Genomic DNA, 13037 nt, shown 5'->3' with positions numbered 1-13037 from the left:
GTATAAAGAAGTCGCTAATGAACTGACGCAGGGCTTACCGATATTGAGAAGTGCAAATAAGGTGTAGTTATATCATCATAAGCAAATAGACATTCGTTTATATTCAGAACTCTCCATATCTTAAAGGTTGTATTAACAACAATCATTTTAATTATGAACAACTATTCCATACATTCCTACTTACCGAACGTCTTATTGAATCTAGATTTCCATAGGAGCAATAACTTATCATTGTCTAACTACTTTCGGACATGTTTACGGCAAAGTGACATCTACTTCCCGCCAAATAATCACCAAACTATTGTAACCAAGTGCATCTACCGAAATCGCCACAGGGTCCTCGTACGGCAAGATACACCACTAAATAAAAGACAATGATCAATTTTGCGACGATCCTACGAATTGAAAAACAGGAAAGATTCGGACGTCGTCACACACAGCTGTTAGTTCTGTATGCAGCGATCACAGTACATGACGTCATTCGAAAATTCGTTAGCATCATGCGATTTGTGACTTTAATTTGGGGGAGGGGAGTTCCGTATTAAAATCCATTTTTAACATAGAGCGCATTAGAGGACCAACTATCACTATGGCTCATTTTATTCACCGTAGTAAAATACACTATGTTTTCGTGCCGAAAAATGAGGAAAACGTGATTGATAATACATTTTAATTTAACATCATTCAGACTTTGTATGAATTTGTTTGTTTGTTTGTTTATTTTAACGTCCTATTAACAGCCAGAGCCATGTAAGGACGGCCTTCCATGTATGCAATGTGTAGCGTGTGTGAAGTGCGAGGTGCGTGTTTTGGGAGACTGCGGTATATTCGTGTTGTGTCTTCTTGTGTAGTGGAACTGTTGCCCTTTTTATAGTGCTATATCATTGAAGCATGCCGCCGAAGACACCAAGTAACACAACACACCCGGTCAAGTTATACTGACAACGGGCGAACCAGTCGGCCCACTACCTGTTTGCTGAGCGCTGAGCAGGAGCAGAAACAATCACTATTATAGACGTTGGTGTGTCTCGGCCAGGGGACAGAACCCAGAGCCTACCTCACAGGGGCAAACGCTCAACTCAAGGCCAAAAGTGAGGCGGTGCCAAGGGAGGCATTAGGAAACATAAAGGCCCTGCAGGTAGAGCGTAAGTATTGTGCCGGATATGATCGTAAAGACGACTAAATTTTTGGATCCTATCTTTTCTCTTCCTCGTAACTGCGTATGAGTTGTTCAGTGTTCGAATCACTAAATTGTCAAATATTTTTGTTTATTTAATCAATTCTTTGGGGGGAAAATGTCCTTATAATAATCTATAATACACTTTTCGATACCATATCTCATTTAAATTGTATTCATATTGTAAAAACCGGTACATGAAGGTAAAGAGAATGGATTAGTTATTACAATTGATATAATTGACATAAACATGTACTAGAAGTTAACTCCATGGATCCTATATAAATTTACTGTTGAATGTATCTATTCAAGTATTTCTAATATTTGACATTTTATGCATTTAATGATGTTAATTGATTCTGTATTTTACAGTAATTTTATTTTATAAAGACATGAGGGTACAGAGAAAATTTCATCATGCTTGAACTTCATCGTTAATTTTATCTCAAAGCTAGTTTTGTGCGTTATTTAATCATCATTTTGTTTAATATTTGCGGTCAAATGTATATATCATCATTATTTTTACGGGAGAAGACGGAATTATAAGTTTGCAACTTGTGTCTTATCCCATTTGTATATTTCAAATAAAATATGTTTAAATCAAATATATAATTTTCGCAGCGATCTTTTTAATTTTCGCAGCGATTGTTTCGAATGTCCTCTAAATCTTTTTTTTTCTGACTCAAACTTTTGTACATCTATATCATCTGATTTTCTAATGCTGACTTTCGTTCATGAGATTTTCTTTTCCTTAACCTACTTTGCTTTTTAATAAATGACGAGTAAGAGATTGTTTTCCTCTGATTCCAATATAGGGGTTTCCAAAAAAATAATTGATCATGATTACTAATAGTAAACTCTGAATCCGGAATAGTATTTCGGGTCCATATCTAGATGTATACAGAAAGACAGTATTGAGTTTTTTATTTCTTTATAGTTTTATTTATGGTATCAAGAAAATCTTTGGTTGCGGTATCAAAGCGTTTTAAATTTTCCACGACTTACCTTTTTTATATTCATTAAATTTCATGTGAATTGTTGGGAAGGAATGTTAATGATCTTTAACCCGACTCTAATGATCTTGTGTAAATTTGTTGAATCTAACAATGAATGGGTCTACATTTCCGCCATGTATTAACCCTTAGAGTGCCACAGGGCCTCAATTGAGGCTCTTGGCGTATTCCCTTGAGTGGCAAAGGGCCTCAGAGAGCCTCACCCAGATTTCAACGGTTCAACAATGCCAATGACATCACAGATAACATGACGTCATGGATAGCATGATATCGTCTGAAGGCATGTATGTTTTCTCTATAAAATGTATGCACTTTTACTTTTTCCTTTGAGTTTTCCCTATCTTATTTGTGAACGGATTTCAACCAAATTTAACTCGAAGATACATATAATATACTAGAATATATATGGGAAAGACACATATTAGTATTTGACTCACATTTGACATGCGAGTGTAGCTACTGTTTCCTGATATAATGGATTCGTACGACTTTTTGTGCCATTGGTACGGATTTTTAAATGTTTTCTATTTTTTTTATTTTTTTTTTAAAGTTCAGGTTAGTTCATTGATTTTTCTGACTTATCAATTAGACATACATATACATTATTATATGATATTCAAATGGTATACCAGATAATGCAAATATAAACGTGAAGATATCAGATCTAGAGTAGAGGGTCGCGTGACTCAACATTTCATGGAGAAATGGCGACAAATCGTGCCATTTCAGGCATATGTTTCAAGCAGGACAACTTTTTTATAAATATTACCACTCATTCTTGGTATATGAATGATGCATTAATGTGATTCTGAGTTAGGACTAAATATTTTTGACGAAATTCGCTGCATTAACTGTCAATTCATGCAAAAACATGCAAAAGCCAACGTTCACTGATATTGACTTTTTTAATTGTTTGTTTGTTTTTTACTATTATTTTTATCATCAGGAGACGCCAAACATTCACAACATGACGGTTAACATTTGTGTATTAATTATATAATTTTTCTAGAAGGGAATATACGATGTACATAAACCGCTTATTGTGAGTGATCTTAGCCGGAAGATATGGGTCTCTATATATATAAACTGTATCTTATTCTCAGATCCTTGTGTATTTAGCGAAATAGACAAACAGTTCAGATATTGTTACAGATGTTGGTATCAACTAAACTTGTTACTGAAATTAAGTGACCAACGTGTAAGCATTCTGGTTCTATTATGCATACGAAATATGTGCTTTATTTTAAGATTCATGTCAAATAATTACACATTATGGGACTTTAATGTCACGCTATTCATTGTATACATTTGTACATGTTTATTGTAATTCCAATCCGACAAATTGTTTACCGTGGTGAGTGTATATATATATATAGAATGTGTTGGAAACAATTTTAAGAAATATGTATATATCCAGTAAGAATGCAATTCTTAATATCTGTATGATATCAATACCCCTACTCTCACATATATAATAGAGCAAGACGTAACGAAAAGTACGTAACAGACAATTTGCCCCATCCCATTTTTATGGCAGTGGTATTTATATCTATACGTATATCTTTAGTTTATTTTTGAGTATTTATAAACAAATAATTTCTTAACAATTATAGGAATTGCATTCTCTATGAGTCCCAATTTCATAACTCTATATATAGATAGCCAAATACAGTGTAATCGGCAGTGGATGCTTGTCTTTCAAAAAAGAAAAAGAAAAATATAAACTTTTTTCTACACATTTTGTTATATATGCATTTAGATTTGGTTCAGTAGTGTTTCATTTCCGTCGAACTTATAAAATATTTAGTTCATCTTCTAACAATTACTTCTTTTATATTCAATATTACAATGAAAACAGAAACATATCAACACCAGAGTTAGGCTGACAAATATGCATCCTACATTATGTATATGATCGTCTTTCCTCACAACTTTATAACCCATGTACATATAAATACATATCGGCAATCATTTTTTTATCATCCTTGAACTACGAAATTATCTATATTCTACGACTATGATATTATCAGGCATTCCACTAATCTTCGTCGGGAAATGTTACTGATTTAAAGTCAATAAAAACAGAAAAAAACAACAACGAAAATTGCTACATTCCCGGTACTTTGACGTGACGTCATACGATAGTCGATTGACTTACTGTGACGTCATATATGTTCAAATTTCAAAGAGGTCTATTTGGCCTTGGCACTCTCAATGTGGCACTCAAAGAGTTAACCTTTAGAGTGCCAAGTATTTGAATTTGCCAGCCACGGCAAAGAATCATAGCGACCAAATTGTGACGTTTTCCCAATTACGACGTCATATAACCCAGAGCTAGTCTATAGATATTCTTTTGTACGTAAAATATAGATGACGTCTGTGTAACCATGTATTGCAACAAAAATACCTGTAATTTAGTGAAATAGAAACCAGTCAGTTTAATGCTGCCACCAGATACAATGAAGTGCACAAGACATGTAATCCTTCGATGACACAAAATCCATAGATTTACACTTCAAAACTGTATTACATGTTGCATGCAACATTTTAGAAGCATTTTGCTGTGATTCAGAAACGGATTTTCAAAAAACATATACACGAGAAAAAAAAATCGAATTTAGAATATAAAGTGGAAAGATAAATATAATACGATTTTTTGTAAAGGTTTGCGTAGTTACTGAGAAAATGTTTGCCTGGTTTGTAATGTAAATTTTACGGCTTCGTCATTGGAAATCGGAAGATGTGATAGAAAGCGGAATGTTTTGACATCAAAGAGGTAGACGGTAGTTTGGTGACAAAAAGTTGTAGACTTCTGCTTAAAAAGTTGTATTTATCATATATATATATATATACATACATAAGGTTTGTAATGAAATTAATACTTGATCTAATAATCCAAATTATATTTGATAAGTCTTTGATAAAATATTACACGTATGAGCTTATCGCTTTAATCTTGTATCACTCTTTCCGGCACACCTTGCTGACGCAGGCCACTTATATACACCAGAGAAACCCAGGAAAAATACATGCATATATAATGTATGAAATAACAGCGTCAGTTTTCAAAACGCAATGGAGGACGATCTTGTGTTATTTTTTTTATATCACTTTGTATAATTTTGTAGAATGGTTTTTTGAAAGAAAAAAATTGGTCTCCTCGATTTCCTCCGCCCCTCGTCTACAACATGTACATGTGGAGTAAGATTTTTACAGTTTTTCTATCAAGACCCCCAAAACGCCTGAAATAATCTATGGACACTTTGGTGCGTCAAGGGCCGACTTTGTATAAGCTGTAACTAAATTCTCAAATAACACATATACAAAATATATACATAGGGCACGCAAACAATCGTCTTTCGTACTACTTTATCGTAGCTATACGGTTTCCATTCAGAGATAATCAGCAGATTCAGGTAAAATACCATATAATGTGTATGACATGACATTTTTTATTTTAAGATTATTAATGCATGGAAAGCAAATACACATTTTCAAATGTAGCTTGGTTCCCCTATACTGTAGTCATTAACATAAGTACTTCCTTCTCGTGTAACATGTTTTTGTGTGTATACCTTTTTGGTTATACAAAAACATCATATTAATCAAATCAGTAATGCATCTTTAGCATTGATACTGTGTATATCTAGTATACGCATTTTTTTCTTGTCACGCTTTTCTTTTTATGTGTGTATTTTCTTCCCGCCATGTTTTTCATATCTTATTTTCAATTATCGAAGATCGGCATTTTAAACAAAATATGAACGTTTTATCATCTTACATGTATCATCGTATCAACTCAACATTTCATCGTTTCTTCAAAATTGTGCTTGAGTTTTCTCATGTGTATTTTATCCCATGCAACTCTTTTTTTATATATATAAAATCAGCATTTACAATTTGTGTTTTAGTTCTTACTTGTCTTTTTCTTATCCTGATCTTTTCGATACAGTGATTGTTTATATCCTGATATTAATGCCTGACTTGTAGTTTGGCCCTAAATGACCTAGTTGCCGATGGGCCGTAAAACTCCAACAAACAAACAAAGAAACAGACATTTTTTTTTCATATTCTTTAAAATAATGCAGAAAAGCGAGATTAATTTTCTGAAACATGCTCTTTTATTATATATACTAAACATGCTCTTATAAACATGTATATAGTGCATATATATATATATTATATATACTAAACGTTGCAATGTCCTTTCCTAAACGAAGGAAACTGGTACATTAATCGTGATTTACCAGTCCGTATATGTATACATATTGTATTGCAGTAAACCATTTATGTCATAGAGACCAAGTTGTGAAAAAAACATCGCATGTGTGTGTGTAATTATCGAATACAGGAAATACTACATGTACATTATTGGTAATAAGGTTTGGGTTCTTTTAGAAATTGATTTAAACTATGCATATATGTATATAATTTCTTCAATGATGAATGTATCGGTAAGCGTAACTAGTTCCATATCTTTCACGTATAATATTGCAGATAGGAACAAAAATACAAAATATCAAGTGTCAACATGACGTAGTACTTTTTGACGCTTCTTAAGAAGGTGGAAAACACCTATACCGAAACTGATAATAATACAAAAAAAAAAACAACACCAAAAAATGTATAGAACAGTCTTAAAATCATAAATACCACTTCGTGCACCGTGACACTTTCTTATTTTGAAGTGGAAACTTTCCTCCTTCTGCGAAAATTGATAGAAACATAACCAGGATGATTCCGTTTCGATTCAAGTTTCTTATTTGGTACCTTCAGAGCTACAATATAGCATTTTTGATCTGAATTTGGTCACACGTCATGGTCACTAAATATACTTCATATATACATTCACAGGTGATAATAATTTGAGTACAACTGGAATCTACACGCATTAATAACCTTCTAAGGATACATGTAATCAAATCACGTATCGAACTTTACCAATATTTCTTTTTGTTTGACCGCTCTTTTTGCGTAACAGTTTAATGATTTTTCTATGAATTATGGAAAGAAATGCTCCATCAAGTTCTATTTCAAGAAAAGGATATGCGAAGCTAATTGTATACGAAAACAGTGAGGTTATCTTTCATAAAGCATCGTGAATAGTTCCCAGGTATAATTATAGTGTATGAAAAGTTACACGTAAATTATAGCAATAAAGGAAAATGGAACACTTTAATTTACCGCAATCTACGGGAAAAAACATATCAAAGTTATTCAGATTCTTATCTTGATACTAAGTGTTTTGAGAAAATGAAGTAATGGTAAGATATAAGAAGAACCAAATGTTCGGGAAGTGTACATTATAAACTGTACATTATAAGTTGCGGAACAATGGTGAAACAACCACTACTGTCTTCACTGGTGACGTCATGTAATAAAAAATGACGTCAAAATATTGTTCTATTTCGTGATCATTTTTAAGGTAAAGAAAGTGTCAAAGAAACACACGAAATCGGCCCCATCGGCCCCCTGGCACTCTGAGACACATGTGATCGGCCCCCATCGGCCCCCCGGCACTCAAAAGGTTAAAGAACTTGTTCTGTTGTTAGATTACGACACCTTCATCTTCCTTGACATCTTTATTTGAACTGACTTACGAGATGACGTTACGTCAGACCATCGACCATGACGTCATAATCAAAATGAGAATTCACGACATTCTCGGGGCCGCGGAAAGTTATAATATATAATAACACATAAAAAGAATAATTATAGTATAGATTTACACAAAGTTATTGATAAAACAATGTCCATTAAAAAGCGTACAATGGTGTGCTTCGCATTGTGTTTGATATATTTACTAGATAATTAATTTTTTTGTATACGATATATATAAGTTATTTTGACAATGTCCATGTTTTGATTTTCCCTTCTGCTGCCAATTTTGCTTTTCTTTGGATCCTTGGCGTGCAATCTGTGACATCCTTGATGTTAACCTCCAACGGGTAGAGTTTGACAATAGGGCGATTTGTTCTTCCGGATGCAGTATCTACAGTTGCTGCTCTAACAAATCCATCCCTGCCTCTTATCAGTTCTTTGACAATTGCTAATTTCCATTTACCTCTTGCCGAATTGTCATGAATTTGAACAAAGTCTCCCTCTGTGATTGTTTGTGTCGTATGTTCGGACTTTTTGTGGAATTCACAAGTGACATGTTTCCATCTATGCCAGAAATGTTCGATAAGTTGTTGCTTTCTTGAAAATCGTTTTAAAAGTTGGTCATGGGAAACGTCCTCTGTAGTTTCATCCTCATTAGAACTGCTCTCGTATGGAAGAAAGCTTAAAGGACTACCGTATCCCGATGAGAATTCACGACAGAACTCTAATAATTTTATTACTGAATGCTACGTATCATGTATGTATTAAAATAATGTGACATCTTGTAACACACTACATGTGTATATTATGTGCATATTATGGGTGAATAATTAAACTTTGAAACCGATTCTGCACATGTCGAACTCAAAGTGTTTATATATGTTTATAAAGTGTTCAAGTATCAAATATTGATCTACGTTCATAACAATATACAAAAACAAAATACATTATGTATCATCTTTTTACTTACAGGTGATCCGCCCATTGACAGGAATAATACAAATACACTACTTATCAACTTACAGATACTAGGAGAAAATAAGACAATAACATCAGTCAGAGACAGAAAATGTATAAAGTAATACTATTTCGTTAAACGACAGACGTCCACTGGAGTTTATGAAAGTATCACAATGTACAACACTTTTTATGCAAGTCAGTTTAAGCATTAAAAAAAATCTAAACCAATTACAATACTTTTCAGCAAAAAGTTTCTTTGGTAAATTTTACTAAAATATTTCTTTATTTATTTTTTGTCTAATACTTGAATATTTTTTACATTCGAGTAAAAAATGAAATTCGTCTTAAATTTCCAACGCATTACAATTTACACAATATCTATGACACCTGAGAATATTCTTGTATATTCCTGATTCTATCGCTAACTCTCAATTTTGTTATCAATATTCTCAGTTGACATGGTAATGGTTTAATGAGTTAAATAGCAATCTTACTATATTAACCATATGCTTTTATAGATAACATTGGCTCGACACATGTAATAAGCAGGCCTGATCATTAATTATTTCTTTTATAACAGGCAGATAAACAATATCAACAGGTATCTGACGTAGCCATATACATCCAAATCCAAGTTCAAATAATTAGTGCTTGACAAAGAAGAGCCAATTCTGCTTTGGATTTTCTTTCTCAGAATCGATGTAGAGTGAAATCTCATTTACAAGACAATTGTCAGATTTCAACAATTTGAACTAAAATTTTAACAATCTAGAAAGTTGGATTTTCTTAAGCGGGAGCCGCCCAAGTTCGATATACAGGGTGTCCCAAAAAACATGTCCCGACTTTGACAGGTAATAACTTTTGCAATACTAAACTTTTTATGAAAATTCAAAATGATTTGGAAAGCAGGAGTATTCAAATTTAATTTAATTGGGTACAAATGTACATATAAAATCATCATTTTGTGTGACGACGTCATAATAAAAATGATGACATCATCGATGATGTTACATTTTGGTGACTTTCTAGCACCATGAAGATTCAGGCTGAAGATATTTAATTATACAATGCGGTTGGAAAATCCACTACTTTAGTAAATGAAATGTTATGAAAATGTCACCCAGGTATGCAGTCCACTTCCAGGAAGTAGATTTACAGAATTGTGAGATGGTTAGGAATTTCAGGGACAGAATTCATCATGTCATCGAAAAGAAGGGTGGACACCTCCCGCCCATTCTTAAATGAAAGTTATTGATTTTCTGGACAAATCGCGACATTAGCGAAATATGACTTTTTCTCGATTTTCAATATAAGTATTAACAAAACAATATTTGTCCGGGTTGTTATATATCATTGTACAGAGCAGATCATTAGCTTTCTAATGGTATAAAGATCGAATTCCTCCGTCTATCAAAACATTTTTATAAAGCGTCAAACGCCAGTAAGTCTTTACAAAATTCCCAATGTACCTTTTCAACTACTGCATTATAGGCACCCCATATTTCCAATGTAAGTATCAAACAAATAAAACATACGATAAATGTAGTTCTTATATTTAAATTCAATATGTTATATTTGGAAATAAAGGCAAAAATAGTTACGACCTTGTTATGCCAAGTTAAACATAAACTTAAATTTGTTATTAAATTTTTCAAAGAAATCCTAAATAACAGAAATGATCTACCACCGGGATGTTTACAAAATTATATACATGTTTCATTATTCTTGACTATACCATCCTCCCGACAAATTTTACGATACTTTCCATTTTTCAAAGTAATACTTTTAATTATCTAAACTACTCTGCAAACCTTCGACTAATTCTGAGAACAGCACTAAATATTCAGTTGTCCGAAGTTGTAGTTTGGGACTCCATTTTCAATAAAGTAGTTTTCAAAATAAATAGAGAAAAATTAAAGGAGATAATATCCTCCAATTAAATAAACCGACCTTATTTGAGAAAAAAATCTGAGCATTTACTGAATTATATAACGATTTCACTTTTTCTAAGTAATTACCACGTATAACCAGTCTTTCTGTTCAATGATGTTATTATAAACAATATAAATCATCATTTACCATCCGATAACGTTTTGGAATGCAAAGTTTCTGAAACTGTGAGAGTTGTAGTGATCTTACAAATCCATTCTGCTTCTTAATCTTTGTTTGTTTTCAAAATCGTGTATACCGTTTTGAAATAGTCTGGTATGAAAATATGGCAAAGAGTTGTAATCTACTTAGGTTACACGATACTTACGAAGATCCGTATTCGGTATCAAACCAAATACAACTACATTTTTTGAAATATTATTTAGCGTTTAATATCAATATTAATTCCGTATTTACTAGATTAATAATTCGATAAAAGATGTGTTTTGAAACTGCTTCAAACCGCTCCCGCCAGGTTTATTACCGGGGTACCAGCTGCTAGGTTACACTCATTAACTTACTGATGCAAACTACGTCTGCCCGTAAACTTTGAAATATCGGCTTTGCATCATTATGAAAAGTCATTAGGCAAACATTATTGCTAATTCTGAAAACACATGCTGCTCCGATACACATTATAATGTATCGATTGGCTATCATGTGTTATTCATACCGGGTATAATGTTTCTCTATTATGCAAAATAAGTACATTCAACTTCATGGTTAAATCCAAAGGAATACCTTGCTTGGTTGTCAAAAAGTTTGCATACATAAACAAATGAAATATACTTATGTTAATCCTAATAAGCAATAGGACAGTACTGATTTACTAGGGAAGGGGAAGGGTGCAGGGACTGAGTAGAGAAAAATGGTGTTTATTTTTCAACCACACAAAACCGGAAATTTGTTGATAAATCGGCCATTGTTTGATCATTAGTAAAAGTAACACAGGCCATGAGTATATAAGCAATATACGAAAAAGATCAGATTGGTTTTAAGATGGACAGTAGAGTAGTACTGATGGATACATATGTATTTTTCTCTCATACCTACACGTGTAATACTGGCTGATCCATGAAGAATCTGATGGAATTTAATAATTTTGTGTTTTCGCCTTCTATTCATAAGTGTATCTAATCCAGATTCTGTATATAAGCGATCATGACTAGTGAGTTTGGTAGCACCGGTAATGATCCTAGCTGCTTCAAGTTGAATGTTTTCTAAAAGATTACTTTTTCCCAATGTTATGTTATCCCAGACAATGTCTCCACATTCTAGCAATGGTCTAATAAAAGAATAGTATAAATTATCTATCAATGGTGAATGTTGTTAATATATATGGTTAATAAGATATAAAAAACTCTTCTTGGTGCGAGAGAATGAAAATTACGGACACATAAAAAATCGAGCTTAATGGTTTAGAGGGTATCCAAATGTGCATATGTTGGATGGAATGCCTCAGAAATTCATACCCCATGTGTGCTCAGACGTGTAATGTATGTTTAACTCATATGAACTTCGACTTATACAACTAGTTTTAGCTACTACCTACTGGGTCTAGACAGTGCATATATAGATATGCTTGTGCTTTTGTTGATTTTTCAAGTTTTTTTTCTTATTATTACTGTATACAGAAGCAATGAAATAATCAACTGAACGGATCAATGTCTATCCGTCCAGAAAATCACCTATGTATCAGTTTAATATTGGCAGTTGAATCTGGCGTAGTCACTTCATCCTCGATACTCCAATGGTTACTATTTACTGTCGTTATATCCGCCAGTTCAAGAGAAAACATATGCATCTGATCAATCACAGGTCTCCAAAGAATTCATTTGAAGGCTACAGAGAGAGCGACGCCCAACTTCAGAGCCACAGAGTAAACCACAGTGCGTTAAATATCTGACATGAAGGTGAACGAATAAGCAACTTACGTCGATCAAAAATTTCTATATTTTTTCAAGAAAGTCTGCCTGCCCTGACAATAATATCAGAGACATTTTGAACATTTCATTTATAAGCACTGTTAGTAGTAATGACGAAGTTTTGACAACATGCTTCATAATGCTATTTACAAATACAGAAGTTTAAGAAAAGCACCCGGAGTTGAAAATCTCCTAAATGAGATTTTTTGTTAAACATACTCCTATTCTATCAAAACTGTTCAATACTATTTTTGAGCCTGTTGTCTTTCCTTCGGTGTCGTCTAAAGGTATCATGTTTCCATTATTCAAAAAGGTAAAGCAAAATCATATAGGAATTGCATTAGTAAGTTGTCTTTCTAAACTATTTATTTGTTTTAAACAATAGACTTTTATAATATTACCTATATCATTACTGATGCCCATAAAACTATC

The sequence above is a fragment of the Argopecten irradians genome, chromosome 2, assembly GCF_041381155.1.
Source record: "Argopecten irradians isolate NY chromosome 2, Ai_NY, whole genome shotgun sequence".
In the NCBI taxonomy this organism is placed as follows: Eukaryota; Metazoa; Mollusca; class Bivalvia; order Pectinida; family Pectinidae; genus Argopecten; species Argopecten irradians.
This window is presented reverse-complemented; position numbering follows the sequence as displayed.